The 26,975-nt window shown below is 37.3% G+C and overlaps 1 protein-coding gene across 5 annotated transcripts in view; it reads right to left on the reverse strand.

Annotated features, from left to right (window-relative positions):
• The window catches only part of AFF3 (ALF transcription elongation factor 3), a 651,407-nt gene that overhangs the window by 442,249 nt on the left and 182,183 nt on the right, over positions 1–26,975 (reverse strand). The window lies entirely within an intron of this gene.

The following is a 26,975-nucleotide window of genomic DNA, read 5'->3' on the forward strand; positions in this document are numbered from 1 at the left end:
ATCACACATTAATCCTCTTTGCTCATACTATATTCCAGGCAAATTAGGCTCATTGCTATTCTCTGTATATGTCATTTCATTTCCTGCTTTTATGACTGGGCTGTCACCTAAGCCTGGAAGGTTCTCCCTCATCGTCACCTCTTAGAAGCTCAGTTCAATTACCATTTCCTTCAGGGGACCTTTCCTGATCTCCCCAGTTGTTAATGACCTTCCTCCCCAGAAATTATTTTGTATAAATTGTAAAGACTTATTTGTGTACATGTTGTTTCCTTCCAGTAGTGTATAAGCCCCTTGAAAATAGGTCCTGTATCTTTTCTGTCTACAAAAAAAACCCAACCCTACTGCACAAAGCCCAATGCCTAGCTCTAGCACGTACTAGGAGCTTAATAAATGCTTGTTGATTTAGTGAATCCTAACTAATGCTTCTCTCTGAACCTTCTTAGCCAATCTTATCTTGCTTCTTTTCCTCATATTATTTTAGAGATCCAGCAACTCCTAACAAAAGAGAAGTATGTGGTCAAACATAGTCGAAGTATATCAAAAATGTAAATTCCTTTGAGACCCTAACAAAGGAGTATTAGAAAAGTGAGGCACAGTTCCTGGTATTTCCACTCCTTGGTTTCATTCAGACCTAGGCATGCACTAATTCAAGAGGCTGTATTATGGCTACTTCAACCTGTTTTGGTTAATTCAAATGCAAACAGGTGAAAGGGATATAGGCATTTACCTTTCCAGTTCTCACTACATCCCCACTGGTCTAGACAAGCAGCAAATATTACCTCCATTCCTCTCTCAAAACCAGAACTCTAGAAATAGGACAGCAATTAAGTAATTTTCCAAAGGTTACTAAATGAGTCACTGGCAAATCCAGCCACAAGAGCCCACCCTGTGCTTTAACCCTGAGAAACACTAAGTGTCACAGCAATAACTAGGAGGCAGTGAAATGTATAAATTGGCTATTATTGAGAGATCACAGGGACTGTGAGGGGCTATGTTCACATCTCAGACTGTGTAAAGCTATCAGATGGTGTGACTGAAACACTAATAGGAGTAAGAAAATTGCTGTTTAAGGCCAAATAGCTTAATGACAACTTCAGCTTTGAAGGTAAATAGCTTTGTGCTGTAGATCTTTTTAATATGCAGCATGGAAAGCTTAGAAACCTCTCTAGAACACAAATTTCCTAAATCCTCATCGATATTCATAGGTAAAAGCAGATACTTATAGGTTGTCTTCACACCACAGGCTCCTCTAATTGTAATTTTACAAATAAAGCAAATAGGTTTTTGTTTGTTGAGATCAAGAGGGAACTTGCTTGTAACTGACTGACAAAAGAGTCTTCCTAGAGAATCCAGTTGCAGGATTTGGACATAGCACTACTTTGAGGTCTCTTCTTATTAGAATTCTCCAGCTAAGTGAGTCTCTCCATCAGCTTACTCCTTGACAAGACATGTACAATGAAATCTCAGAGCACAAATGGTGTCATTGGTTTCTAGGTAGGAGCCAGTGGCAGACTAGGCTAAACCAATATCCCTCTTGTGCTTCTGAGCAGTTTCCTCCCACTCTGTACCAAGCCCAATTTATTTGAATCTTGAGTAGTCCTGAGGATGCAACATAACCCAACTGTTTACAACAGTCTTTGCTCAACATTGTTAGAATATTTCATACTTTTTCCTCCTTTGCATCCTCTGGAGTTTCATAAACTTGGTGGTTAAGGTACTCAGGATTGAATGTTTACCTAAGCTACCAAATTTGATCCTATAGCCCATTCCTTGGTGTTGAGAACTGATGGATGGCTCATGCTGCTTGTATAGAAAGCTCAAGTCCATACTTACTATTGGGTCACTTAAGACAAGGGCTTTCTGTCCTGATGGTTAAAAAAGGCTCCAGTGATATCTAATGTCATTGTGTATCCTGGACTTTAGGTGTCTTTTGATACAGCAAGAGTAGCACATGTTATATTATAAACAGAGAGTTTGATTTGTTATCATGAGAAAGAAAATATATTCTTTGGCTCATCTTTATCCCTTGAGGACACATTGGCCCAAGTGATGTAGTCCTAGCTATAGCCTATGAGAATTTTAATCATACCAGGCATTTTAATAAAACAAGTGACTAACTAATAATATTAAGTCTGGTAGTTATTTGCTAAATTTAATCATAGCTTTATATAGTTCATAATGCAGGATCATCGTCTGAAGAAGAGTAAGGAGAAGAACAAAGTCACCATGTGGTTCATCCATAAAATTATCCAGACTGGTCTTCTAATAGTTGGGAAATAGCAGTAGAGTTGCCACATTTTGCATGAGCTATAGAGACCTTTGGGTAAAGAAGGGGATGGGATCATAGATTTAAAAGGGAAAAAGACCTCAGTGGCATGCCCTGAATACTAATGGCACTGTATGATCAAGCACTCTCAACTTTCAAAAGGACGAGAATTTCAGGGGTGAGGTCTATTTGCTGTGGGAAAAGTGATGGATTTAGAGGTAGAGAACCTCAGTTTGAATCTGAGCACGGCCAATTACTACCTGTATGATCTTGGAAAGTTATTTAACCTCCAAGGTCTTCTGTTTCTTCATCTGTAAAATGAGGGGGTTGAAGGAGATGACCTCTAAGGTCCCTTTCATCTGTAAATCTATGAGCTTATGATCCTATTACAGGTTACAAAATTGGTAGTGGAGGTGGTGACAGTCATCAGAGCAGATGTCACTGTTTCTTTCTCACATTTTTCACGAAGGCAGCCTGGTGAAATTCCGGGTCTATCAACGATGGTAGGAATATCATTATATCTGCCAAAATTCACTTACTAATTCACCAGACAATAATTAGTGTTTCCTGTCAATCGTTCAATAGGCATTTATTAAGGACCTACTATGTACCAGGCACCAGGTATATAAAAAGAGGCAAAAAACAGTCCCTGACCGCAAGGAGCTCACACTTTAATTAGGGAGACAACAAGCAAACAAATATGTACAAACCAGCTTTTACAGGACAAATAGGAAATAATTAACAGAGGGAAGAATTAAGAGGGGGTGGGAAAGATTTCTTATAGAAGGTGAATTTTTAGCTGGAACTTGGAGGCCAGAGAAATCAGAAGGTGGGACAGTTAGAGCCAAAAGATGGAGTGTCTTATACCTCAGTAGGAATCTTCTTTGTAGCTTTCCTGACAAGTGGTCATTTACTTCATGACACCTCCAGTTATAAGGACACCTACTACCTTTTTGGGCAGCAAGATGGCATGGTGGATAGAATGCTGTACCTGGAATCAGGAAGACTCATTTTCCTAAGTTCAAAAATGACTTCAGGCACTTACTAGCTATGTGACGCAGAGAAAGTCATTTAACCCTGCTTGCCTCAGTTTACTCATCGGTAAAATGAGCTGGAGAAGGAAATGGAAAACCACTCCAGTATCTTTGCCAAGAAAACCACAAATGGGGTTGTGAAAAGTCATAAACAACTGGAAACAAGTGAACAACAGCTTCCTCCTGTGGGCAATTCTATCGTTGGCAAGCTCTAATTATTAGGAAATGTTTCCTTACGTGGAGCTAAAATCTAATTGTCTGCCACTTCTACCCATTACTTTGAGTTTTATCCTTTGGGGTCAGGTTTGATCTCTTTTCCATTTGACACCCTTTCAAATATTTGAAGACAATTATCGCATCCCCTCTAAGTTTTCTCTTTGCTAAACACTCCCAGTTCCTTTAGTCTGAAGAAGCACAGAATATATATATGGGAATATTGCCACCATATTATTCTAGGATAATTTCTCCATGTACTCAGAAACCTCTATTTCTGGAACCTTCTCATGAATTCCCAAAAGGCTGAAACCTTGAAGATAACCAAACAGGCTAATCTTGGTATGCATCAAGCCAACTGAGAAAACAGCAAGAGGTGCTCCATTTTCATTGGAGTAGTAGTAATTGCCATAAAGAAGAAAAAGAGCCATAAACACTGGAGAGGGCTCCTAAGAAAAGATGGGCTATGTGTACAGGATGTGGAGAACATTGGAGGTAAGTCTTCTTGACCTTACTGACATACAGAGACAGACACAGAGAAAGACAGATGGAGAGCTAGATATACATATTAATATTAGCAGGAGGGTCATCTTCCATTTCTAAAAGGTAACTATCCAGAATAATCTCTGAAGAGCAACACTTAGGACTATTCTCTAAACCCAATAGCTTAAAAATAAAATTCTTCACAAATGTCAAGGTATATTTTCGGTTGGTCAACAAGCTTTTAAATGCCTCTTATGGTTCAGGCTTTTTGCAAAGTGCTAGGGATGCAAAAAAGGGTAAAAGATAATTCCTTTCTCAGTTTTGTCAGTAGAGAAATATTCTAAAATTTAAAAAATTTAATCTATCATGTATGCTGTGGATCCTCAGGGAGCTATTATTTCCCCCCAAAAACCAAATGTTGGCACTTCACACACTTTTGGTTATTTGGCTATTTGTGTAATTACTCCTTAATATTCCTGGCTCTAAGTTATTACACTACATCAGCCTTCCCTCGACCACCTCACTTCCTATTTACCAAAGCTTTCTGTCAAGGAAAAAAATCCTATTTGTATAGCATCTTGATGTGTTTTGGTTAAAATCAAATAAGTAACCTATCAAATAGAGTGTCAAAACTCAAGTAATCCCAAGAAAGTACACAACTAATTATGGCACAAAATCAAAACTAACTAAAACTAAATGAAGACCCAGTGACAAGGTGATAAAATGATACAACTCTTAATTTTATATTAAGAACGTGGCTAGTTTTTAAAAAATTATTTTTATCTTGTCCTCAATGATTCTTTGATATTTGTCTCCAGTTACTTCTCACATTACTCAACAGAAATGCAGCTCTGCTAAAGAATATCTTCTTACAGCAAAATTTCTTCTTCAGACATACCACATCCTGATGGACCACACTAAACTGCTGTATCTCGATTTAAAAGAAACTTTCTAGTTTAATAAATAAAACAGAAGATTCAAAAATCTTGACTCAAATATCATCTTTGTGCCAAAATGTAAAACCAGAAAAAATGAAATAATATCCCTGGGCAAAAGAAGAAGGTGAAATCATTTCAAAGTGATTTAGCCCTTTAATTAAAAATGATTATCATTTAGAATTATGGCTTGATATAAACAATAGGTAGGCCAAGGAAGATACAGAGGTAAGGAGAGACAGGAGAATATTCAGAGAATATCTAGAATCTGAATTTTATAAAATGGATTATGTGATTTTCTGACATCAATCAATCTGTCCTGAGAAGTCAAGATGAAGGAGTCTGTGGATGAATTTCAGGGTGTTCATGAATTTGGACGGGAAAAAAATTATACCCTTATTTTTCCTAACCTCTAACTGAAATTTATCATTTTCTTCAATTTTGAATTTTTAAAAACATTATTCTGAGAATGGATCCATAGGTTTCACCAGATTGCCAAAGGACTTCATGACACAAGAAGGATTAAATTTTTGGACTACAGAAAAGGAAGCCTTGTTCTGGTTCCCCAATTCATTCCTAGGGCTACATTTCCCCAAAGCTGGCATCTCCTTGAGCTGTTTCCAAGTCTTAATTCACAGCTAAGTAAGTTTAACATTTGAAGATTAGGTTTGCAGGACCACCTAAGTTTTACTTCACAACCCTATGTTTTAGCAAGGATAAAATATGAATATTTATTCTTTGAGATTAACACACTCTTCTTTTTTCTTAAAAGAGGGGGGAGACAATTGGAATTGGAACAACAACCCTCAGGCCTCCATGAATTTAGATTCAGGATGAACAATTCCCTGCCTTCACCACACATTTTTGTGGTAGCCACAGTTGTGAAATGGTGCTTCAATTATCAGGATAAGAGAACCTACATTCCCTTCAGACTAAGGATCATTTGATTTGATTGCTGCAGTGCTAGGGTGTTTTGTTTTATTTGGGTTTTTTTTTTTGGTGGTCCTGCCTTAGTAATGGCCAAGTATAGAAGGAAATAAAATCATTCCTTTTGACATTTGGAATACATGCAGAATTTGTTTTGGAAAAGACATAAGAAGGTGATTTCTGGTAGGAGAGATTATCCTGTCAACATACAAAAAGGCTAAACTCCAGCAATCAGGGACAGACTCTTCTGATCAAGGGCAATCTGCTGCTTTAGCTCCAAAGCTTTGATTAATACTTGTAGCTGCTATGCAGATGCATTGCAATACAAGTCTAGCCTAAGGGCTTTTATATTTCTTTAAAGGATCAGCCATTAATGGGCTAAGTTTACCACTGGGAACCAGGATACTAGCCCAAAAACACAAGCTCAAATGTATTTATTTTCCAATCTATGGTTTTCACGCACCGTGTATCATTTCTATGAGGCTTTAATGAGAGCCAAGAGGTGCACATTACAAAAAACACATGTATAATGGTGCTCAGTGCAGATCAGAGCATGATTTAGTAACTTGCCTAAGCTTTAACTCACACTGGTGCTGCAATCACTAGACTTTAGGATTTAGACATTAAATTCCTGGGGAAGAAGCTTTTTAAAGTCACAAGGAGGGCTTTGTTTTTCCTTTTTTTAAAACAATTTTATAATCGTGATTATGATCTCAAGAAGGTAAATTAGTTTCTGGAATACTGTAATTCTAGGATCAGTCTCCTTTATTATAGAATCAGCTATAATGATAGCGTACCTCTCCCTCTCTTTAATGTGATTAGTTTGTTCTTGCCCTCCTTCCTCTCCCATGTCAGGCAAACCCTGACCTCCACCCCAGGTACACAAAGTGTACTTGTTGGAAGATTTTTTTCTTTGTCCCAGGAAAAGGTAGGCATAATTTCATATCTCAGGGTACAAAATCACAGCCTATTTCTAGGGACCCTGCCTCAAAGACTAAGCAGACTGGGAAAGCTGGGGTAGCAGAGGCATTACCCAGAGTCCCTCAAGTAAGGAAGTTTTCATGATCTTGAAAAGAACTTCCTTCCAAAAGAGAAGCCCAGACTATGAACTACCCTAGTTCGCTATGCTTCTTCTTCTGAGCCATTAGGGAATTGGAAGACTGGCGACTTCCCCTGTGACAGAAAGCAAGGAAAGCAGGTGCACCTGAAACCCTGAAGTGTACAAGAGGAGGTAGGTGGAGAAAAGCACAGTTCCCTGGAGAACGAAGCAGAGAGCAGATTAAAACAAACCAACCAATTCCTTCCCACTCCTCCTCTGCTTCCCTAAAAGTCACAGTAGGGAAATTTCCTTTACCTGCCTGACTATTTCATTCCTCATTCCACTTTGACCTGTGGAAGGGGAAGAAAAGAAAATTAAATTCCACTGCTACAATTCATATTCCCACTTTCTGTGCTTTATTTTAGTCCTTGTTTATGTTTCTATGTTATCTGAAACTGCTATCCAAGTATATGGGTAGTAATAGTAGTTTTAGTCGAACCCAACCAGTATGCGGTTTGGGACTGAGAGAAGGGAAGGTCCTTCAAACAGGAGAGGAAGTAGTTTTAAGCTCAGGCTGAGGTGAAAGTCACCTATTTGAGAATTTCTGAAATTCCAATAATATTCCAGAAGCTATTAATGCTCCAGACTACTTTTTGAACCCAGAGAAAAACATTAAAGAAAAAGGAGCCAGTAGCAATGAGAGGTCAAAGAGGATGATTTTGTGGAAGTAACAACACCCTTCACACTGACCACTTGGCTACAAACCACATAACAGTAATAAAACCTCATGGTACTTATTAAACATGGCAAAGATTTGAAGAATTAAAGGAACTGCCTCTTCCAGAAATTCTTTGTTGTTCTTCTCCATGTCAACAAGCACCTTCTCTAGCATTTTTAATTCTCTTTTCTTGCCGTTCTATCCTTCTACCCTTCTATGTTCTTCTATGCTATATATCCTTCTATACTTCTACACCTGGCCCAAGGCTGGCATAATTCTAACTCAGAACCTACTTTAATGATTTGCACATAGAGGCATTTAATAAATGTTGTAGCAGTAACAATAGTTGTGGAGAAAGAAGTAAAAAATTAAAATACAATCCTATGGATGACTCCCACCCCTAGCCAATTTCATTGGCCATTCAACTTTTCTACTTTGCTGCTTAGCATAACACACAGAATCCACTAACATATACATATTCCAATTAGATCTTTTTATGGATGTTAAGTATGTATCTAGAAGATGAACTGCATTAATTTTACAGAAGAGCAAACTGAATTTGCTTGTCAGATAATAAATAAATAAGCACATAATAAAATAAGATTTATATTTCCAGGCAAAAGCAAGATGGAATGGACAGTCAGAGCCAAAGCTCTAGACCTGGATAATTATAGCTCATGTTTATTCAGCGCTTTACAATTTACAGAGGTTTTTTGTTTTTTTTTTAAAACAAACCTAGGAAGTAGGCTTTGCAAATATTTTTATCCCCATTTTACAGATGAGAAAAAAGAGTATCAGACAGGTTAAATGATTTGCTGAAATTTGAAATAGGTCTTTGGGCCCCATGTCCATGATTCATTTGGACATACCACTCTACTAAATTTCACTCTCAACTAGCTAAATCAATAATCTCAGTTTCCCTTTTAATGACTTCAATGCTGAGATGCACTAAAGATTTTCTAAATCAAATTTGTGACTTCATTGTTATAAGAAACTTCCAATAATTAAATTCTCTCAACCAAATCAGACCAGTACCTGCACCGCACCTTACAGTCTCAGAGAGTTATCTGGGCACTGAGTGAGCGGTTAAAATTCTCATCTGAGGTCACACATCCAGTCAGGTTCAAGAACATTGGCTAGATGAATAAGCTAAAGGGAGCCAATTATTAAATGTGATCATTTACATGGTGAATGCCAGAAATTGGGGCTTGATTTGCTGTTTTGTTGACTGTCTTGACTTAATATTGCAAATTAAATTTAAAAGCGTGTTCTGGATATATTATCTGCCCCCCCGAAAGGCTGGTTGTTAAGCATTTACCAGCATACTATTGTTCAGAAAAAAGATTTAAAAAAATATTAAAATACTGAGGACAGAGTAAGAAAAGAAAACCTTCAACTGAATTCAATAAACATTTATTAAGTGCTTACTCTGTGACAGGCACTGTGCTAAGTGTGGAGTGCACAAAAAAGAGGAAAAGTACATTTCCTGCTCTCAAGGAACTTCAAATCTAATGTGGGGGGGGGGGGCCCAACATGCAAACAAATATAGACAAAGCAAGCTGTATACAGGACAAATAGGAAATAATTTACAGAGGGAAGGCACTGGAATTATGAGGGATTGAGGAAGGCTTCCTGTAGAAAGTGGAATTTTAGTTGGTACTTAAAGGAAGCAAGGGAGGTCAGTAGCTGGAGCAGAGGAGGGAGAGTATCCAGGCATAGAGTACAGCCAGAGAGAATTCCTAGAGTCAAGAGGACTATCTTATTTGTGAAATAACCAGGAGGTCAGTGTCACTGGATCTAAGAGTATCTGTGTTGGGTGTAAAAAAGATGTAAAAAGGTGTAAAAAGACAGGAAAGGTAGGAAAGGGCTAAACTGGGCTTAAATTGGATCAAGAGGGATTTAGGATAGATGAATGAAAGTACTTTCCAAACAAGAGAGTTGCTAGCAGAATCAATTAGTGGAGCAGATCTGTACTGAAGTGGTCTGTTTAAGGTCTGTTCAAGGAAAGAAAAAAAATAGACAACCATTTCTCTATAATACTTTAGAATCATGGAATGGTAGACCTGGAAGAGAGCTTAGAGATCATCTGGACCATTATATAAGGAAACTAAATTTAAGTAGTTTTCCCATCATCTTATAGCTAATTAATAGCAAAGTAGGACATAGAATCCATTCTCTTGAGTAGCTATTTCCTTTGCATCACATTTAATGATAATCCTGAGCAAAAGTCTCTCTATCTAGATCTGCATCAATTCTGAAGTCTTTCCCAAGCTATGATTTGATGCTTGTCACCGACTTGTCTCAGTGGGGGCATTTTCAAGTTTGAAGGATGAATGTGTTACAGTGTAATGTGTTACAGTGTACCATAGAGTTCTAAATTTTCAAATTCTTTTTATCAGACTTATGGTTTCACTGGGGTTAAGAACCTTCCCATGATGAACTTCCTCTATAAATATAAAATGGCACATTCTCTGCAATTTATAGTATTAGAGTTGCCTGGGGGCACTGAGAGGTTAAATGATTTGCCCTGGATCCCAGAGCCAGCATGTGACTCAGAGGACAGAATTCTATCTATTAAGGTCACTGCTGCCTTCCTTTTATTAGTAACAAAGAGCATAGATTTTGAGCTGAAAGGGGCACTAGAGGCCATTGAGACCAAACCCAATACTTTACAGACAAGTAGACCTGAGGTAATATGGCTTAGTAAGTGGCCATGCTAGAATCTGAACCTAGGTTCTTTCACTCCAGTTTCCATGTTGTTTTCTCACTGTATTATTCTGTGTCTCAAAGTGACACAGTTGTATATGGCACTCACGAAACCCAGAAAGAATGTTTCCGGACCCATTTTCCATACTGTCAATGGGAAAACCTTGGTGGTCAAGTTTTTTTTTTTAAATTTGTCTTTGTATCATTTTCCTCCTTTCCATCCCTATTATCACTCTCTGAGTTTAAAGCCTAATTAACATTCAATCTATTCAGTGTTGCCAGGTTAATTTTTCTCATTCTCTAATTTGTTCATGTTACTCTATAGCTCACAAACCTTCAATGGCTTTCATCTGCCTACTGAATGAAGTTGGCTTTCCTACTCTACAATTCTAGGCCCTCTCCTCCACGTGTGATACCTTCCCCTTGTAGTCTTGTGCTTGAGCTTAACAGGACTACTAGTCAATGTGGTCCAGGAGAAAGAGTGATGGATTTGGAATCAAAGAACTTAGGTTCATTCCTACTTATTGAATCTCATCAACTTAATTTCTACCTCTTCCATGAAACCTCCCATGATCTACACCCAATGACACCATATTACTTTATTTACAGGACTCTTTATGAGTGTTTAATCTTATTCTGTTTTTAGAGCAGAGTTACAATATCAGTGTAACTTGGAAGTTTCAGTAAGAAAACTCCATCAGTCAGATTTAGTACCTACTTAGTGCCTTATAGTATCAGACAGTTGTCTAAGCATTGATAAGTTAAATGACTTGCCTAGGGTCTTACAACCAGTCTGTATCAAAGGCAAGACTTGAATCTACAACTTAATGATTTAATGGTTTTAGTATTTTTTCGTTTGTAAAAAAGAAAAAGGGTACTAGTCCAGGTGATAGATAATTTATGAAATCAGGGCAGGCATGCTCAGTTCTGTGGGTGCTCACCAGGAAAGAACACTACTGGCACTGGGAAATATGGGGGGATGGCAATCACACTTTAATAGGTACAGATAGTATAGGGGCAAAAAAACACAGAGAGTATGGAGACAAGTAGCTAAAGGAGTGCAGATGCTATGGGGTTGGGATGGAGTGGCAAAGGAAGGCTGGTACTGTGAGGAAGAGGATGAGGAGGGGGAGGGACACAGAGTATCATTCATGTAACCACAGATTAGAGTTGGAAGCACTAGGCATCGTGGACTCAATGGAGGTGGAGAGGGTTGGTGAGCAAGGTTGAGTTTCATTTTTATAGGGTTTTTGAGGAAATAGACTAACTCTTATCTGTATATACCTTGGAGTTACTTGATTAACAGATTCAAATCATCTCAAAGTTTTCAGTAAAACTTATAAGTTAACATGTCCACATTATCTCAAAATGATCAGCACCTTTTGGCGTTTTGTTGGTCTTAACCGTGGATATCTGGTACTTGTCTGAGACTGACAAATATTAGGACCTAAAGCCCTGACAGCAACACCTAGATGGCTTCTGCTCATTCACTACATACCACCAGTTACTTTTATTAGTTAAGTGACCTTTCAAAGATCACACAGGTAGTATCAGAGTCAAGATTTGAACCAAGGTCCTCTGGTTATAAAAATTGATCCCTAAAATAATAAATCAATTAAGAATTCTCCTTTCCCTCTCTTGGTCCTTTCCCACTGGGCCACCCAGAATCTATTCAGCACTTCTGGGAAAAGAAAGGACCCACTATTTCCAGGGGTGCCCTTTCCTCTCTTCCTCCCTGTCTTCTTCAGGCTCATACCTTCTAAAACCCACAAGCACTGCTCGACTGCTCACTATTCAGATTAGATGGGAGTCATCAACTCCTTTCCTTCTAGTGAGATGGTAGATGACCAGTCCTTACCATTTGCCTTGCCTTTATGTCCTCTAGATCCCCGGCACTGTTATCTGAAACAACCTAAGGACCCTTGGTCTTTGCCAGATTCCTCATCATTGCTCCCCTTAGACCTCAGGACTTTCCACCCTGCTTGCAATTGAACATATGTTTATGCTTTGTCTCTCCCAATTAGAGTATAAATTCCTTGAAAGAAGGGGCCATCTCATTTTTTTCTATTTATATGCCCAGCACTTAGCACAGTTGTTAGCACACGGTAAATTCTCAACAAATGTTTTTCATTCATTCATTCTTTGAGCCTTTAAAGGAAGGATGGTTCTTGAACCACAAATCCTCCGAAACACCCATAGATGTCATATTCTTATCGTGTTAGCATATGGAACATTTAATATTAGAGAGTTTGCTAACTCAGGTATTTGAACAAGCCAGTCATTCAAATAAAGAAGTCTCAGCCACTGGGTCCCAATAATTACACTTTCTAGGAAAATCCAAAAGAAGTTAAAGTCAGACTCTAGATTTTATTATTATTTATTTTTAGTTTTGTGTGTGTGTGTGTGTGTGTGTGTGTGTGTGTGTGTGTGTATGCATCAAAGATAAAGAAGGGTGTTTTCTGCTGCTCCTTGCTAGCCTCTGGGCTTACGTTATTGCTTCTTCATGCAAATGTTTGCAGCAGCAATGACCTGATAGGGAAGCAAAGGGAAAATAATTGGCACCACTGTAAAACTACACTCTGGTTTTTCATGGAGCTAGTGGGAGCACCAAGAAGAAATTTCTTTTTTGCCCTGTGAGACTGCATCCCTGGGAGAGATAGATTTAGCTGTTAGCTAGGTATTAATTGGGGAATCTATCTTTGCTGGTGTGGAAAGATTAGAGAGGGAAGTCAGTCAGCTGAGGATCTGCTAATACCTCCTCTGCAGCAGTTGGTGCTGCGATGCCCTCTGGGTAGGAGTCTTGAGGAAATCTAGAGGATCATTTACTGACAGTTTCATGTGCTGAGCTGCAGTGCCTGCACAGCTTTGATTAGGGGTGTTATCCTAATCTGACCACCCGGCAACTGAAGGGACAGGGAAGCCAGCTGTGTTCCAGAGAGGCTTCCTCAGAAACTGCCAGAAGGATTACAGAATAAAGACATTGCCTCTTACTGCCAAGTCCACATACATTCCAGTACAGACAAAAGGAAATGCAACTTCAAGGACTATGCTTAAGCAAACAGTTTTGGCCTCAATGCAACTTTTAGCCAAGAGGACTAGGAAAATGGGTCAATCAATCATTTCAAAGGAGTTTGGTCCTATACAAAACTTTCAAGTTCACAGAAAGGAAGGAACAATTAGCAAATCCGGCTTGTTTGGGGAACCTGGCTTCAAGGTTAAAAAAAACATGGGGGTGGAAGAAAGACTTGTGAAGTATAAACACACTTATGGAAATGTAAACACACTTTCAAGTACTAATAGCCCTCATCAAAGCAAATCCCTTATTTAAATATACAACCAGTCTCTGGAATGGAAAGCTAAATACAAGTATAACACAGGAATGGTCTTCCTTTACTCAAGGAAAGAACTGGAATTCAATCTTTATCAGGGATATAGTCTCCAATCATGCCACTTAGGAAAACCTAAATCAATGTTTAGGGGAGAACTTCTAAATAATTCCATAACATCTGAAAATGTTAACAAAAAGTGGCTGGAAGTGATATGGGGCAGGAAAGTTATACCATACTAAGTATGGAATAGTAGTTCAATAAATACCTATCTTTCCCTTAAGAGAGCTGATGTTTGTGTTTGAGGACCTGAACGAATACATACAACCAAGGGGGGGACAGGGTACCTAAGAGCATAGCAAAATTGACATCTAAACTGGGAAGAAAAGATATATAAAAATAAAAGGAAGACTGTGAAATTTAGGACAATGTGAAGGGATTCTTGGTGGAAATGATTTCAGAAACCAAAAACCTAAGAACCAAGCAGTACACTGTAATAGTAGAAGCATTTTAGTGAAATGAATGCTAAACTGTAGCCTTCCATTCAAATCCCAGTTCTGTCACTTACAAGATTCAGATAGGTCACTTTAACCCTATGATTCTGTCTCCTTTTCTGTAACATGGGGACAAAAATACATGTATTTCCCGTCCATGAAGGTTAACAGAAAATTGTTTTTGCAAACTTTTTAGTGCCATATAATTGTGGAGGTAATGTCATATTGATGAGATCCTGGGTTCACTTGACATACGCTACTATGTTAGACAAAGAGGTTTGAATGAGAAAGGTAACAGAGGTTTTGGGTCATGGAATCAACAAGATGGCAATTTAGACATTTTTTCCCCCATAGTGGCATGCATTTTGAAGTCTCTCTTTTATATTTAAATGTTTCTTCTTCCCTTTACTGAATATCAATTCTCTATGCCCTCATACCTCTTATCTGTTTATACTCTCCCAGTTCCCTAGTTCAACAAAATATCAGTTATCCTACCAGAGAAATAATGAAAATGTCACAAAAGAGTAATTATGTATAAGGCATAGAGCATAAGATCATAGTATCATAGGTCTTGAGCTAGAATCAACCTCAGAGGCCACCTTCTCCAACCTTTTCACTTTACAGTTAAGGAAACTAATTCTCCAGGTCCCAGAAGCAATAAACATCAGAGGTAGAATCTGAATCCCAGAAATCTCTGATTTTAAAGACACTGCTTGCCCCACTCCAATTAGAGCTGAATCCACAAGAAAAAAAGTCTTAAAAAAGTAAACTCTCTATGAATGTTAATTCATAAGGACTGGAAAATGGTCATCTTTAAAGTATTCACTCAAGTATCTTATCCCCATCTCCAACAGCACCCATGCTGCTAGCAGGGACAAAATGATCTTTAGGCTTGCATCTAGGAGACCATACTGGGATCCCCTCATGCTGTTAACACTTTGTTGGTACACTTCATATGTGTGTTCCCCTCACCAGCAATATGTGGTGGACCCTGATGCTGTCCAACCATGTGAGGTGGAGTGGGGAGAAGCATTCTTCCTTATGCCTGGGTTGCCCATAAAACTGGCGATTCTGTGAATGATACTCCAGCCCGCCATCCCCCAAACCTTCAAAAAGTCATAAGTGCTGATTGGTCTGGGTGTATATACCTAGGAGGTCAATGACAAAAAGAAAAGTTCAACATATATCAAAATATTTCTAGTAGCAGTCTTAGTTGTAGCAAAGAACTAGAAGAGCAAATGCTACTGATTAGCTTGAGAAATTGTGTTACTTGAATGTAATAGAATATTACGGTGCTGTAAGAAACAATGAATGCAGAAGATTGTAGAAAGATTATATGAATTAAATCAAAGTGAAGTAACCTGAACTAGGAAACCAATAAACAAAAAGATTACAGAAATGTAGCCAGAAAGAAAAGCAGCTGCAGCAGCAAAATCAAAACTGAATGCTACAAAATGATAATGACTGAGTTTGACCCCCAAAAAGAAATTTTGGAAAACACTTCCCCTCAATTCTTAACAGAGGTGGGAGATGGTGAGTGTAGAACACTGTACATAATATCAGAATTTTTCAATATGTTGGTTAGTTTGGTTGAACATGGTTTATGGTTTTGTTTTGTTTTTTCATTATAAGGGATGGATTTTTGAGACAGAGGAAGAGAAGGGGTACAGTGGGGAATGTACTAGATAAACAAAAGACATAAATAAAATTAACTTATTTTTTTTAAAGTAACAAAGGAGATACACAAGCTTTCTGGACTTTCTGATTATTTAAAGTTGTATGTAGAAGTGTTACTTCTCTATGGACTTTGTTTTTTTATCTTCTGGTCAAACTGAGAAAGAAAAAAACGATTGATTTTTTCCCCCCAGATGCTCCAGAAAGAATGAAAATGTAAGATAGTCACTTATTCAGTTTGGGGGATGGCTTAGCTGCTTCACTGACCTGTGTTTCACTTTTTAAAATTTTAATTTGTCCCTAACTCTTATGTTACCATGGGAAAAATGAACGAAAACATTAAATAAAACAGGTTTAAGTAACTTCTAACCTGTTATTTCATTTGATCTTTACAACAAGTCTGTGAGGGAGATGCTATTATCCCCATTTTTCAGATGAGGAAACAGGCTGAGAGAGGTTCCATGATCTGTCCATGGTCACACAGCCAATAAGTACCTGAGGCAGAATTCGAAGGCAGGAGCCCATGACCGCAACTCCAATACTCCATCTGCTGTGCCACACTAGCATTTTAAAGCTCGCCAAGAATTTTTATCAAAACAACTGTATGAGATAAGGCATGACCATCATTTTATGGATGAGAAAATAAGTTCCACAGAAGTGAAGGCTTACCCAATATCATACAGTTAGAACTATAGTTTGAGCTCAGTTTTCTCTTGACTTAAAAGATCGTCATTCCTTCCACTGCACCACATTTTAATCTAGGGTATACAGGCACAATCAAAGCAGTATAAAAAGTTCTCTGATGCAGCGAAAAATAAATAAATAAATAAATGGACTTTTAATAGGCCCACCCTCCTAAAGCAAATTACCATAGGTTTGCATAATAGCCTACAAGTCACTTTTTGCAGACCTTAGTTTTAGTTTAAGATGATATTATATCTAAAGGGAAGTTTTAACAATGGCAATAAGAAAGAAAAATCTATGCTCTATGAAAGCCTAATTTCTGTGCAGCACTTCGGAAATGTTGCCATCCATTAAAGTACAACCAAATGTTCTTATTCAACTTTTCAGCTTTACACAGGAATAAGTATGGTTATTTTTGTTAAAACTAAGCTCCCTGAAACATTTGATGTTATGGCTGTTTTTGTTTAGTTAATGAAGCACTTTAAATTAAAAAAACCACCACCACCTTTCATTTCTCTCATTATCTGTTTATGGCACTAATAAGGATGACTTTGCCAATGACAATATTATCAGGTTTCTATTGGGATAATTCTATTCTGAGGTTGTAAGGGTACATAAAGGTTTTCTATTTAATTCTCTCTTAATGATAACCATACTGTCCTGGTAGGGCTTATGGTATTAAGATTATAGTTAGATAGGCTGAAGTGCATGGAACTAAAAGCTAATTGGGTGCAAAGGGGCTGGGAGAATCCTTTATAAACACTCAGATCTGAGCTTTCTCAATAATGGTTACCCCAAAATGTATAATATATATCTGAAATAGCAAATGATTCACGTTATAATCTTAAATTAGCAAACACATCCACTGGTTCTTCTATGTATTTATGTGACATTACATTTAATATTTCTTTAGAGTCTTTCATCTGTGACCTTAACAGTGCTCTGCATAAATTAATTATGTCAACACGCCTCTGAGGTGAGTAGTTCTTTCCCGATCTTACAAAGGGGGCACAGAAAAAGAAAATAATTTGTGCAAGGTCACAAATCAAGGGGTAGAGTCAAGAGAATAGTCTTGATTTGCTTTTATCTGTCTCTGTGTCACCTCTCAAACTTTAATATCCAGTTCTGTTGCCTCCTACTCCAAGAATGCCATAAAGGTACTATGAAAATGTTTGTTAACATTTTTCAAATAGTGGTGTTGCTAAATGAGTTTCCTCAGCACTAAAGCGATAGAAGACTAATAAACGTAGAATTTAAAGTCTGTTCTATGATTTTGTCGTTTTTTTTAGGACAAATCTCTGCTGGCCACTATAACTGCTGAAGTTGATAACAAGCCAAGAAAACCAAGTCTGGGATCAGAGGTAGTGTCTCCGTGGTTGTAAGTAATGGGAATGGGCCTGAAAAAGGAGTCTTTGGCAATGAATTACAGGGGAGAGAAGGGACAAATGGAAATCCCAGTATTATTACTTTAATAGAAACCAGATGCCTGACAAGAATTCTCCCAGTCTCATCCCTAGTGAGTGTCTTTGAGGCCCACAGAAAACAATACGGCACTATATAAGAATTTCTAAACCAGGGTGAACAAATTCGGTTAGAGTTTAAATCTTGTAGCTAGAAAATCCAGCTCTTCCAGGGAAAAGTAAGAAAGGAAAAAATGATTTATTCATCAAAAAACTGTCAAGGAAGCCTTTAATTCTTATGCCATCACTCATTCGTTCATTCTTTCATACATACACATGCAAATATTAACGTGCAAATCACTCATGGTCATGTACTCAACCATCCAGCAACACTAGCCTTTACAGAGTTACAAGAACACCATATGCAATCTCCTGATTCTGTACATTTCAACTAGTTGTTCTCCTCCCTCTCCCCCCTTCCAAACCTGGAATGGTCTTCCTTCTCACTTTTGTCTCCTGGTTTCCTTTAAGATTCAACTCAAGTCCCTTCTTCAGCAAAAGGGCCAGTCTGGTGCCTTCCCCTAGAGATTTCCTCCACTTTACATTGTCCATATTTTCTATTTGCATAGTTGTGTATTGTTTTCTCTACTAATTGGAATGTGAGTTTCTTGAGAGCAGGCACTATGTTTTTTAACTTTGTTTTTTTCCTAATGTTTAGCACAGTGACTAGTATTTAGCAAGTGCTTAATTAATAAATGCTTGTTGACTGCTGAGGCACTGGGGGAATTATGAAGTTCAGATAAAATATTTAGTAACTCCCATAATGGAGCTCATAGTCTAGGAAGCAGTACCATTTTATGGGTCATAGGTCAACTACTTCATATGATCCTATCCACATTTTACTGTACATAAGAATAGACCTCTCCTGGGCAGGGATGTGGTGGTGCTCTTAAAGGTATTTGCAGGGAATTTTGGAAGGCTCAAGAGAAAATTGCCTGGTAGAAGCTAACTATGAGAATAGCAGCCTAAGTTGTCAAGATCTATTGATCAACTAAATAATGACAGAATCTTTTCTAGTGGTTATCTAAGCCAATCTATATCTGAACAGAAAGTCTCTTCATAATATTTCCAACCCATGTGAGTGGATGGCACTAACTCCCAGGGCAACCTATTTCATTTTGCAACAGCTCTAATTATTAGATCTTTCTGCCTCTGCAATTTCTACCTGTTGCTCCTATATCTGGTTATGAAGTAAAAAAGAACATGGTGGATATCTCTTCCACATGCCAACCCTTGACATAAATAAAGAGAGCCATTAGAGGCCATTTACAATTCTGAATACCTTCCATTCCTATAGCTCATTGTCACCATCCTGGTTGTTCTCCCTTTGATTTTTTCCAACTTATCAAAGTGCTTTCTAAATGTTACTTAGAACCGAAAACAATATTCCTTACATAGTCTCATCAGAGCAAAGCACAGCAGAACTATCCTCTTCTGTGTTCTGGACATCATTTCTTTAATGCTGCTGCTGTTCAACACTGAATTCAATTTTTTGGCTACCCCATCACAATGCTGACTTAGTATAGTTTGAAATCTACTTTAAAAAACATGATCCTGGACCTTACATTTATGAAGTAGATTTTTTTAAAACCTAGAGGTATGACTTTATACTTAGTTCTCTTGTAAGTCTAATAACATTAGACTTATTCTAGCCAGTGGAGATCTCTAGTATCCTTTTTGTTCTCTAGTACCATTCTAGCCTGTGGGAAACATTTTGCATCCTGACTCTAGGATCCCATGTTTTAACTATTTCTTTCTTTTTTTTGTCATCAGTAGAGTTCATATTATCTTTGCTTTCACCCAAGTAAATGTTAGCATTTATATAGCAATGTTAGCATTTATGGTTTGCAAAGTGCTTTACAAATATAACATTGGATCCTCACAGAAACCCTTTGTCATCATTTTTAATTGATCAAGAAATGGTGGCACTCAAAGGTTAAGTGACTTGCCTAGGGTCACACAACTAGTTCAGTGAGTTTCTGAGGCGACATTTAAACCTAAGACTCATTGACAACCAGTGTAGCACTGTATTCACTGACCCTTCTATCTGCATTAAATGGCACAGGTCCATAGACAGAGCCCTTGGTATGCTACAACAGTTAAAGATCTGTAAGTTGAGCCACATGTGACTTCTACTTGGATGTAGATGGGCCTTATGATAATAGCACCTACCTCATAGTGTTGCTGTGAGTTCCAAATGAGATAACACATGTAAAATAGAAAATGCTTGACAAACCTGAAAGTACTACGTATATGCTAGATATTATTATTCAATAAGTTCCAAGTCTCCCTTTTAGGTTCATGTAATACCCAAATTACATAAAAATAAATAATACCTTTTAGGAGGATTGGAGATAAAATTATGGTCAGGAGTACAGGGTCAAAACTGTTTCCCAGCTTTACCTTTATTTTCTATATCTATGCTCTCAGGGAAGAATGGTCACTATTTTAGAGATATCAGCTGAACTAGTCATGAAATTATATATCTTAGTGACAATTTATTTCCTAAAGTGTCGCCAAAAGAAGAAAAAAAATCCCTAGTTTCAAAACTTAGACTTCCCCCTGAACTTCCAGAAAAATAAATCCTAGTATATCAATGCATAATTTTTTTCTCGTTTTAACATCCTTAAACAGATTTATTAAATTCAATAATTGTGTAATTATTACTTAATTCTAATTTAATGCTCTTCATTAAGAAGAATTGAACCAGGAATAATAAATTTCTCATCTGCTCTCTTTTGCTCATGTTTTATAGTCCATATTTAATCATGAAATCGGGATACAGTTGAGCATAGTCTTCTGTTGATTTTCCCATTTTATGTTTCAGATTGGTACTCTATTTTGATTTGAAGGTAACCTACCAATTTCCATCATAGTCTCCATTTTCAGTTTTGCTTAAGCAGTTTTTTAGTTTGAATAAAGACTCTACCTATATGACTGTCATGCTTTGTGTGCATTATATTATCCTTTAATATAGTTTATATGATGTTTTTCCTCTTTATCTTCTAAAATCTGAGTGATCCAGTTATATTGTTGATTAGTCAGTCAATAAACCTTTATTAAGCATTTATTATGTGCTAGGAACTTTGCTAAGCACTGAGGATACAAATAAAGGCATACATAAACACTTAATAAGAGGGGAGGGGAGGAAGAGAGAGAGGGAAAGAGAAAGAGAGAGAAACAGACAGAGACAGAGAGACAGAGAGAGAGAGAGACAGACAGACAGACATGTGCCCCTTTGGTTATTTTTTTAATACAAAATTAAAGTTCTTTTTATATATTATCTGTTATATTACTGGTATTTTTGTACATTTATACTGAGTAATTTCCTAATATATGTGAAGGAAAATGTGAACCAAAATTAAAACAACATAAATGGAAAGAAAAACAGCGAAATGACACGATATGTGGAATTAAAATGACCAAATTTGGCCACAGCAAAGAGTTAAGAAAATGCCTCCCCCTCTTTTCACTGAAGAAGCAGGAAATTACGAGTGTGGAATGTCATACATACAGTTGAACGTAGATGAAGGGTTAAGTTTGCTTTCTTTTTGTAAATCTTTGTTACAAGAGATGGTTTACTGTGTGCAGGAGGGAGAAGGGATGTCTTTGGAAACATAATATAATGACAAAAACATAAATAAACATAACATTTTAAAAGACTACTTATTTTATTCTAATTTAAGCAGAGGCAAAGACCTCCTAGGTATTATTGGACTAATTTTTTAAAAATGTCATCAATTAAGTTAAAAATTTGAAATGTGGAATATATGCCTATTTAAATCATGGGTGTTACATATATATATATATATATCTGAGTAGTAACAATAATATCATTTTTTAATTTGAAAACACCTTCCATTTTTGAGTTTTCTCCTAAAAAAGATCATTATTTACATCTATTGTTTGGATAAAAGAGATTATTCCAGCTTTTCCTTGATGCTTATTATACTAACTCAGAAACCCTATTATAGTGGATGAGACCATTACATCCCTCAGATTGTAAGCTCTCTACAGAAAAGGACCATATTGATTTTCATTTTTGTATGGTTAGCACCTGGCCTAGCCCCACTTTTCAACTTTGGCACGATATTTACTAGGGAACCAAGTCATTTCTTTTCTTCTCTGCTTTACTCTTAACAGTCTTAACATTTTCATAAAGATAATGGATGAGGAACAGGCAAACAGTCTGTTCTTTTATTCCCTACCCCAAGCTTGCCCCTACTGGTTCTGAAAAAAAAAGAAGGAAATACTGCCTAAAGTGACATTACCCCCTCTCCTTGAGGTCATGGTAAATGAGTCAAATTATGAAAATGACTGCATCCCTCCACAGAAACGCATATGTTTTATATTCCCATCAGGTATATCCATATATCCTTCGACTAAGACGTTTGGAGAAGCATTAACCGTAAATGAAATCAAGTCAATACAAGGCATTCTTGACCCAAGGTAGCAATGTTGTTAATGAGATGGCAGCAATTACCCACTTGTAGCTGAAAGGGAATGATAAACAAATAGCTCCCACATAGAAAGCTGAAGAAGCACAGGGCTAGAAGAGACCTTAAAAGGTCAACTTGTCTATTTTCCTGCCTTTAGGACCTTACACAAACTTCTCCCAGGAAGAGCAATGGATTTACACATGAATTTATACTTAATAAAGCATAAACCAACTGAAGCAGTCTTCAGAAGAGTCTTTAATGAGATGGAAAGAGCAGTTAATCTTAACCCCAGAGAATAACAAATGACTGAGGGAGGCTTCTGAGCCTAATTTCTACTGTGTTCATCACTCACTAATGTGCAAAGAATGTAATGACAGCCTTGCTAATAAGTACAAAAATTTATCAGTCCACACACACTTTTTGTTAGCATACCTTCCTTCCCTCATGGAATCAAGCCAGGAAGAAAGTGAATTGTTAGCAGTCTTACTTGCCTGTGTTAAATTGTTGCTTGATTTGGGTATGTGTGTGTTCATCCTTCATGGCCGAAGAAGACCATGCCATCAGAGAAATAATGACATGACTTGCACTTGACTTTGTTTTGAGTGAGGGAAGACTGTTCAGGTCACCAGCCTCACTTTGCCTCCAGAGCCATCTGAATCCAGTGACCAGATATCATCAGGATGACTGGAGATGAACCAGGATGAGGCAATTGAGGTTAAGTGACTTGCCCAAGGTCACACAGCTAGTGAGTGTCAAGTGTCTGAGGTGAGATTTGAACTCAGGTCCTCCTCACTCCTGCACTGGTACTCTATCCACTGCACCCCCTAGCTGCCCCTTTGCTTTGGGTAAGTGGCTGTTTGAAAGGTCTGAATGTGTGTTAGAACATAGACAACTCCAAGAGTATAAATTATAAAGCAACTGGGAAAGAGTTTCCCCATTAAGAATACCATACACAAATAGACTTAACAGGTACAGAGCAAAAAAAAAAAAAGTAAAATAATGGCAGAAACAAGACAGTAGAGCAGGCACATCTGACTCACATAAGAAAACAAAGTATTTCCAAGCACCTTAGCAAAATTCTTATATGTAAAGCATTGTAACCTAATTAGGAAGACATCCCCATGCAGTGTAAAAATCACTGCATTTTGGAGTTAGAAAACCTGAATTCAAATCCCAAATCTGCTTCATACTATCTATACAGCTATGGGCAAGTTATTTAACCTTTCTTGCATTCATTTTCATCATCTCGAAAATGAGAGAATCAGACCAAATAATCTCTGAATTCTCCTCCAGTTCTGACTCTATGACCCCATCTGGTTCTGGAGGGTCCTTGAATTAAATATTATTTTATCTATTCATTAAAGCAGACTACTGAAGGACTTCTAACATGGTAATATTCTACTAATTTAATTCAAGTTGTTCTATGTACTTAAAGGCAATAACGCTGAATTTCTTTAACAATATTTGATAATTTACATTTTTCACTTATTCAGACTGATCTTCCTTTCCACATTAATTTGAATTAATGAAAGTCCATGGGCTTTTTTTTTTTTCTTCAGGCATCAATTCAGAGCCCTCTATTCTAGGGCTGAACTCTAATCTGAGATAAAGAATATTTATTTCTAATCTGAGATAAAGAATACTTATCTGGAGATGATAAGCTTTTGAATCTACATGAAGTTATATTTTATAAATTAGCCTAGAACACCATTCTTTTTGCCTAAATATTAGACTTCTGTTGATGCCGACACCTGTTACTGCATAAGAATTTTATGTCTTCTATCCTTTTTGCTTTATTCTTGTTTTCTGGGGGAACAATATTGGAAAAAGGAGGTAGACCAGTAGATGGGTCTTGTCCAAAACAAGGGAGGCTAGACGCCTTTATCAACTACTTGAAGGTTCTTCTGTTAACCTCAGATAGACCTCCCACTCTCCACTCAAATATCCTGAAGGATTGCCTTCTATGTAAGACTGACAAACTCATATTTAAAAGATCTAATGTTGGAGAATAGTGGTTATACTTCTCGTGATAAAGAAAAAAGCTTGGTCCCTCAAATAGCTGGAAGAGGCTTTGGGAGACAACATTGCTATTTCACAGTGCATTATTTTAGTCCTTATTAGGAAGAGAGTTGAGAATAAAAATTCAATTTACAAGTTATTCAAGTTTCCCAAACAGCATAATCTGAAAATATGCCAGAAGAATCAGGCATGCCAGTCTCCCACAATTCTAATTTTATTGGAAATCACAGAATCTTGACTTTATCTAAAAGGGTAGTGGGATCTACACACAGTAGGAGCTTTGAGCCTTTCCATCTGCCCTGAAACTATACTTTCCTATATCTGTTATCTCCTCCAAATGGAGAATGAGGTTATTAAAGACAAGAAGATCTTTCTATTTGTATCTTCAGCACTTGGCACAGTGAATGGAACACAGTCACTGCTTAATAATTTTTTAAAAATATTCATTCATTCCCATATAGTCAGTTCTTTATTTGAAAGTCAGTTGTTTCATCAATCTCCTTTCTGCCTGTGTAAAATGCAAATAGGAGACAGGATTACAGGCTTAGGTGATTTTGATCCTTTGTTCTCAAAGAGGACCATGACATCAGGAAGATGATACCATGACTTGCAAGTGAATTGGATTTAAGTGAGGGAAAGCTGTGCAAACTCACTAGTCTTACTCTTTTCTCCAGAGCTATCTGGCTCCAGTGACAAGTTACAGATCAGGACAACTCACTGGCTTAGATATTCATTTAAAAAATGAATGTACTAGGTCAGAAAACAGAAGGAGAAATTCCTTAACTCTTTTTTCCTGGTCAACGTCTCTCTTTATGAACAAAGTACAAGACAGAACAGAAGAGGGTTGATGAAAATCCCCTGGCTCAGTAAACATATAAGAAATTAGGGCAGGGATTAAGAACTAAGTGATAAAAGGTCCCAATCCCATTGAATCACTCACAGTCAAAGGGTAGAATAGGGAAACTGTAGATGACTCCAGGAGCAGAGCTTAGATCTGAAATTGATTACTGAATAAGGAAATTAAAAAAAAAAAACCTTTCTGGTGAGAACAGCAAAAGAGACTTTATGAGGAGCCGATGAAGAAGCCCATGTACCTAGCCATGTTATTTCCTAGCTCAGGAAGCTGCAGGGGCTCTAAGATCAAACACAAAACTCCTTAGTTTGGCATTTAAAATCTTTCACAATTTGTCTCCATCTACCTTTCCAGATTTAATAAGTATAACCCTTCTCCCGGATTAATGCACTCTATGGCCCTGCAAACCACTGTATTTGCTGTCCCAAGTCAGATGTGACATTCTATCTCCCACTTCCATGCCTTTGCGTGGATCATCTCCCATGCCTGGAATGTACTTCCTCATCACCTCTCTGTCTTTTATAATGTCTAGCTCCCTTCCTTTAATCAATTAGCCGTTCAATAACTGCTTACTATGTTCCAGAGACTCTTAGGCGATGGAGATACAAAGCCAGGAATGAAAGTCCCTGCTGCTCAGGACCTTACAGGTCTAGTCAGAGAGGTAATACATGTGAATTTATGTCTGTAGATATAAACAAATGGATACAAAATAATTTTGGCACAAAGGTACTAGCAGGTAGAGCTACATACAAAAGGTGGTACTGTAACATCTATTGCTACTATTTAAATATGTAGTAAACTATATGACCTTGGAAAACTTGGTCAAAAACTCAGTCTCAGTTTTTTCATCTATAGAATGATAAGGTTAGTTTGGATGATCACTCAAGTATTGTATAACACTAAAATTTAGAGTCTAAGTCTCATGACACTCAACATATGAAAGTGTTAAAGAATTTCATTTCTAATAAAGTAATGCATTTACTTGACACCATAAACTTTGGTATCAGAGTAGGTGCTACCTATTATTATCACCTCCATTTTATAAATGGAGAAACTGAGATTCTAAGAGGCCAACTGAATTATCAAAGAGTTATTAAGTATCTGAAGGAAGTTTGGCCTTAGATTTCCTAAGCCTATGCTCCTCTACCTGGTATAATAACAGTCAGTATTCATAATTAGGGGACTGCCAGAATTTTCTATTATGTCATTTCTAGCTCCTGTTTCAGTAAATTAACAAAAGTCAACTGCTTAAATATTTTTTTTATTTTATAACAAACTGGAATGTTTCATAATCAGAGATTTTCACGTAAACCAAAATTTTAAAATCACCTAAACAGAGCTATTTTCACTCTATTTGATGCTTTTTCAGAAATCCTTTAGAAGATTGCCAGTCATCTCTACTTTAAGGCAAGAATACACATACATACACATACATACACACACATACACACACACATACACACCTTCTAGTTGACCACAATTTAATGCTTTATGGATCTATGATCTCATTTATGTGGTATGGAATGCAACTCATTTATACCTTCTCTTCCTGTGTAACTCTGCCATATCCATCCATAAATCCTCCATAGAATATCTACCCAAATACATTGGAGGCCTTCTTTTAATATGTCATGGAAACCAGTGCAGCTCTTGAATTGTTCATCTGTTTTTCCCTTTCTTGCTGTATGAAGAATGGTCCATTTTT

Source organism: Notamacropus eugenii, chromosome 5 (assembly GCF_028372415.1).
Source record: "Notamacropus eugenii isolate mMacEug1 chromosome 5, mMacEug1.pri_v2, whole genome shotgun sequence".
Lineage (NCBI taxonomy): Eukaryota > Metazoa > Chordata > Mammalia > Diprotodontia > Macropodidae > Notamacropus > Notamacropus eugenii.